Raw genomic sequence first — 7,131 nt, forward strand, 5'->3', positions numbered from 1 at the left:
CTTGTTCCTTCTTCTCTATACCCTCTTAAGGTATCCAAAGTAGTCCCTATCACTTTATTTCCATACACATTTCAGCAAGCACTGACATTCAACAACTCATCACTTCTACTAATAGAGTCTTGTTCTGGGCTATTCTCTCACAAATCCTTTCTGTCTCAGTGACAAATTTTGTGGAACGCTGTTGTCAAACCACATGGCTTTGGCTCTGTCTGGTGAATCCTTCTCTGCTGCCATTTCAAAATTTAAATTTATAACACTACCCTGAAATTTCTGAAAATGCTACATTTAGTCCTCTTTGCTGTGCCCAGTTCCTCCCCATCCAATTCACCACAGACTGGCCACATATCCATCAAATCTCTTATCTTAAGCACCTCCATCAAAGGCCACTTCTTCTTTACCTTTTGGCTGCTCTTTTTTTTAATATCTACCTTCAGTCGACATATAGAACAGTCAGTTGATTCCGTCTGACAAGTATATACACTTATATCCACATATACTTACACCCATGTGCATCCTAACACAGTTGATGAGGCAATTTATATCAGAAATGCAGCCTGAGCTATACAAAGTACAACATTGCAGAAGAAAGAAAAAATGTATATAGTTATTTTTTTAGCTCCCTTACAGCACATTCATACTGTGAATAGCAGTGCTGAGAGTATTTTCCCACTCCCACACTCATGTTCACATGTTCATACATGATGCAACTTCACTACTGCAATATTGTTTTACAAACTAGGTGCAGTTATATGTATTGTCTGTGATCACTGGGTAATGGGGGAAAAGTACCATTTCATCTGACTAGCTGCCACTCTTCCTGCTACATCTGGTACTCATCCTCAGCATGTCAATTGGACTTATATGAATGGCTTCCTTGGTTTTTTCCTAAATGCTATCCTGCAGTGAAGAGTCTTGATATTGTCAATTAAAAGCCCACGCTTGTATCTCTTTAACAACACATCACACACCTGATCAGATTTGCGACAGAGAGAAACTGTGTCTCATTAACTCTCCAAATGAACCCCATACACATTATACGCACCAAACATCACCTTATTCACCAATAAATGGTTCAGCTATTCTGCTATTTTAGCATTTTATGCAAGAGTTAGATGTTATATTATTCTTCACTATCCTTCTATATTTTCGGGTGGTTTTTTTTCAGATGAGAAATAGATCAAATGCAAAGACACTCAAAATACGAACACGCCATCTATCAAATATGCACAATCTTCTATTTATATGTAGAGGTTCAAAGCGTGCTATATTGTGGAAATCATTCAGTTCACTTTTTATCATCGGGCTACTTATGTAATCCTATCCCATCAAAGTATAATTCAGACTGCTCAGCATGACTGCCCATGTGCAGAAATGGCTGGATCAGAACTATCATGCTGTTGCAGATGTTGCTCAACTCATCGCACAACCTGCGAAAGGTAGCTCGGGAAAAGGCAGAGATCACATTATCGCAGTGCCAGCACACCAGCCATCTCAGCTAAGGAATTTCAGTTTGCTTCTGAGAAAGGAAGCAAAAAGAGTATGCTGAAACGGAGAGCAAACTTCTATAGCAAAGCAAAAGAAATAACTGTAAAATTTATAAATGAAAATGTAAAGGACATTTCCCGCAGCTGATAAAGACATGCTGTTAAATTTCGAAGTGGCTTACTGCTGAATGAGAAATATGAGTATTATATGACCCGACCATGGAAAATGCCCTTAACCAATCTGTGAAATGGCTTTTCTCTCCAGATCATGAAGAAATATGTGCCAAAAAAGTCGTGTATCATGGTGTTGAATAAGAAAAAATTGGGACAAAGAATGAAAAAAAAAACCCTAGAAAATGGACGAGTAGTTTCTTTTACCATAAACTTTTCCGAATATGCTTTAGGGAAATAGAGACGGCTACAACACAGGAGAACAAGGACAGGCGCATGCTGCTCAGTGATCGTTCAGCTGAGCAATAACTCAGTGCCTTTAAGAAGCTACAAGTTTAACGTGCAGCTGAAGTACATCAGCACGGAGAGAAATCCAATCTCCTCAGAGATTATTTATGACAAAGTGCACCTAACTGAGGCCCAATTTGTTTGTGGAATTGCAGTCATTCCATTTCAACTAAACAACAAATGAATCTGCCTTGGAGAGGATTCGTTCAGGGTATAAAAGAAAACAAGGGAGAGAACAGATACAACACTTCATTTACACACCAATTTACAGGCTCACTTACAGAAATGATTGATAAAGCATTTTTGTGGAGGCAGAGAACTATCTGAAACAGAAGGCCTCTGCATGAGATCTAAGTTTTTTTCCTCTGTAGAGTGAGTGGTTTTTTTAGATGTATTAATCGACAATCATTGGCTTAAAATTCATACTTTGTCTCACTATTGTACTGTTTCCCCATGTATTTTACACGGTTAAATTGCAGGTTTTACCAGTCTAAGAAAACTAACATAATTCTTGTTTTATATAAAAAACACTCCAAGATTAAATTTTAATAAGGAAAAAATGGGGTGGGGTGTGGGCTGGCAGGGGCACCGGAGTGCTGGGGGGTCCCCAGGGCACAGCCTCATAGTCAGGTCTCTCCTCACGTCCCCCAGCAAGGCAGCAGGGCAGCCCCAGGCATTGGGCACCTCCAGGAAAAGTGCTTTTCTAAATAATCATATTGAAATTTTTCTTACATATGCTATTTGAAAGCACTCTATTTGAAAGAGCTCAAATTTTATATTGGATTTGCTGTGAAAACACTGAAATCAGATAACACTGACTAACATATCCATCAGCACTTTATCACTCAGCTGGCTTTTTTTTTTAGCATTAAGTATATTCACTGAAAACCAAAAACTAAAAAAGAATTTTGGTTGATAATTACAATTTCAGGTCAATTTCTGCTGTTTTTCTCTTCTTTACCACCTGTAGCAAGACTTTTCATTTTTCTGTGCCAAAGCTCACATGAACATTACCTCCCTCACGGAAAACAACCACAAATCAAATAGCAAACAAAAATATTCAAGGACAGAGTGGGCAACATTACAAGAGAGACACCGCTGCAGTCTTGAAATTAGAGTAGAAGAAACCTGAAATTGTTCAGAAATGGTAATCAGTGGATCCAGAAAAAACCCACAGGTCCATCGAAAAAGGGTAGAGAAAATAGTCAGTGTTCACCAGCTAAAACCAAAGCTATAATTTTACATGCACCTAAAATGAATTCTCATATTCCAGGTCTTAAAAACTACCAAACATGGCAAAGTAGGAGCACACATGTTTTCAAAAGCAGTACTGAAAAAATATTAGTAGATAAAAAAAAGTATTAAAAACCAATTCAATATGTATTTCCAGCAGAAGAGACAACAGTTATAGCAAACATTCAAATAGAAGAAAGGCGAAAGGTCAGAAACCAGATAATTTAGAGAATCTGTATTTGAAATGGGATAAATTAACACCTACTGAAGAGTAGTGTGGAATGATTTACAAAAAATATTAAAAAAAAGGTAGTAATCAGGCTCAGCTTGTCCAACAGCTGAACATTGAAAGAAGAACCTCTATCAAGCATTAAAAAAAGTTTTTCCTCTCCTCCTGAAAGAAAAAATATAAAGGAGAGAGAGAGGCTTCTCCCAGCTTCTCAGATGTGTTATATAACAGAAGTGGAAGAGGTGCATGGTATTTTTAATTGAGAACTTCCAAACTTTAAAGGACATACAATGATAAAAAAAGGGGAAAAAAGGAAGGCAAAAAAAGAAGGGAATTTTCTATGCTAATGATACAACAATGAAAGTGCAAAGCTATATGGAAGAAAAGCTAAGGAAAGTCAAAGCAGAGAGACAGAACACCCAAGATTGTCCTGGATATGAGAAATATATATCTATGTTTGTAACTACCTCCCTAATATCTCAGTTTTAATATCATGTTGCTTTTCAAAATATCTTCTTTATACACAATACAAATAAAATCAATGTCACTAACACGACTAAGTTTAAAACAGTGCAAAGGTAAGTAAAAATGGAGCAGTAAAAATGGAGCAGCTGATGTCAGAAAAAGTAAAGGAGCAAAGAACCCGACCATCAATTTAAGTAATGCTGTGAAAGATGGTTTAACTTAATACTTCTTTGTTTCACCAATTATGCAAAATCTTTTGACTGTGTGATTATGAAATATTGTGAGAAGTGATGTGTGAAATGGGATTCCCAGACAGACCATAGACTGGTAAGCAATATATGTTAGCTGTAGGAAAAATAGATGTGACAGGATAGTTTAAATTGAGGAATATATTTGCCAAAGATGTGTACAATTGCCTTTGGTTTAAACATATATGTCTGCTTAATACTGTGAGGCTCCCTGGGGGATTTTGGTCAAAGAATGCAACTTAAAGTTGTCATGTAATCAAATTACAGTACATAAATTACACGAACACAGAAGAAAAGAAAGATTGGCAAATATAGACTAATAAAACAAAAACATTAGCAATTAATAATGAGCATAGCTCCAATATAATGCAGTTACCAAGCCATTAAGGGAGGAGTATCAACAACAGGTGATTAAAAATTTAGAGTATTTTGGGTATGTTATAAATACTAAGCAAAGGTGTAAATTCGAATGCTGCACACTGTCTTGAGCAGGAGGCTGGATGATTCTGTATATATTCTTTAAGTGTTTCTGTATAAAGCTCTGTGAAGATCACTTTCAGTGAGCTCAAGTTGGGAGACTGTGTTTCTTTTGAAGCTGACAGTGTTTTTCTGAGTAGCTTCTAATTTTGAATGTGAGTTTGAAAATCTCCTTGATGAGGTACAGGCTTTCAGGATTTGATGTATCAAAGATTACAATAGAATTGCAGCAGATAAAGCCAATCTCTTCATTTTTATTTCTGAATATTACATTAAAATCTTATTTTATAAAACTTACTCTAAAAAGGAATTCATACTTGTTGAGAAATAGGAGTTCTTGGAGATTATATTCTTTGGCCTCAGAAAAGGTAAACAGAAGCATTCTGAGATTTGGTGCTCACTGTATACATGACATTTAGCACAATGGCAGAAAATGAAGAGCCATTCTGAGTGGCATTAGTCGTCCTTGTACAACATCTGGTAGCTATCTGACTCAAAAAGTCACATGCAAATGTCATGATCTCCACTAAGCAGCAATATATTAATTTAGAAGCCTGTAAGACTCGTAGCCAAGAAAAAGCAATTTGTACTATCAGAAAAACAGAGATACTCCCTTAATAATGTAAGGAAAACAGTAAGGTCCTTCAAAACAAGTATGATTTAATATTTTACTTGCAATAATGCAAGGTAATCACTTTACCTGACTCTATATGTTTTTCTTCTGCTATTTTCCCACCTCTAATCAAACACATTACCTTTTAACTTTATCAAGAAAATACTACACACTTGAATTTTTTTGAACATATATCATTAGTGCATGTATTTCAAAGGGTTCAGAATTTGTCTCTCCTAGTCAATGTTGAAAATGTGGATGCTTAAGAGACTCCAACGAGAAATGCCAGTTCTTTGAAGATCTGCTACAAAGGGACTTGCTACATGTCCTTTTGCATTCTCCTTTTCTTCTTCCTTCCCTTTCCAAGGCTTCTTTTCATCTTCCACTGCCTTTAAATTACGAATGGATTTTTTTTTTATACTAAGCATTGTGGTTAAGTTTTTATGAAACCAACTGCTTGTTTGCTTTTGAAAATACAAGACACAAAAATATGCTTCCATCATTATTTCAGTCATTTTCAACTGACATAGGCAACTCTTTGCAGTAGAGTGGTTCTTGCAAGAGTTATCTCCATTTTAAGTTTATTGGCTAAAATATGGCAATTTCTTCTTCTCATATACTTTGTGAGTAAAATATAATTAAATAATTGGATGTAGTCTCGGCTATGTTTTTTAAAACAGATCAGATTCTAATGGCTACTTAAAACTAGCTGACAACTTCTTTGGGAAGCTGCATATTTGGCATTTTGGAAAAGTACATCACATACTCCAAAGGAAATTCAGCTGACTAACCTAGTTAAAATAAGCAATGTTTCTTTGTATTTTTTTTTTTACCCTAATGCTCTTAACATTATGTCGTTACTTTTCATCTTAATTCAAGTTTGCAGTGGCCAGTATCTTCAAAATACAGTAACTCTACAAGGAATCTATTACTTCTGCACTGCAAATACAAGTCATTCCAAAACCTGCCCACTGAAACCCAGTTTTAAATATAGTTATAACCTGATATTTCTACAGTTACTTAATTTCTATGTTAGTCCATATACAGTTTATTGGTTTTATTATATTGTTGGATTATACCAGGAAAATTATGTCTGAGGAAGTGGTGGTGGTGGTGGTGTCCCTACATGTTCCTAGTTGATTTATGCCTTTTCAGCAACAACTTTGGCTTTACAGCCAAATCTAAAATGGATCCCACTTATAAAAACAACAGCAAGCTAATATAACAATTAACATCCTGGATGGTTTAAAATACATTTTGCACAGTATTGCATTATCAACAGATGCATACAGGCACATGCACAGAATTCATGAACACATACAATTTTTTTGAAACAAAGAATACCAAAAATTACATCCTATTTTGCTGTGCTGTTTTGTTGTTACTTAACTCTGTTTATAGATTTATCTATATGACAACACTGTTTTGTAACATGTAGGAACTTAATGCATATTATTTTGAAATTTCCTATTACCACATTGATTTTAACACATACTATCAGGAAAATCTTCTCAGTGACTCAGTCTTACATGGATATGGGTTCTTAAAGTTTGCAGGATCTGAGCTCCCTACTGCTTCGTCGTGAAAAACTCTTATAGAATATGGCTGAGGTAGCATATGTTTTTAAGTTATATATTATTTGCTTCCCCCATCACCAATCAAATTTACTTTTCAGGTAATGAAAATTCCAAAGAAAGAGGCTTTTGACCTCTGCTAGTAACTTGTACTTTTGCCTGAGGTCTACAATAGAGGAGTAAAAGGCTTCTTAAATGCCCTTTTATCAGAGCTCTGAATGTGTCCTCCCCAGGAGTCTACATCTCCTCCAATTATTTCCTGACTCCACACTCACTCTGTTCGGCTTTTGATTCATGTTTATCTAACTCAGAACAGCCTTTCACTCCACTTGTCACTTACTTTTCAGCA

The sequence above is a fragment of the Apaloderma vittatum genome, unplaced genomic scaffold (genome assembly GCF_000703405.1).
Source record: "Apaloderma vittatum isolate BGI_N311 unplaced genomic scaffold, ASM70340v1 scaffold286, whole genome shotgun sequence".
Classification (NCBI taxonomy): Eukaryota; Metazoa; Chordata; class Aves; order Trogoniformes; family Trogonidae; genus Apaloderma; species Apaloderma vittatum.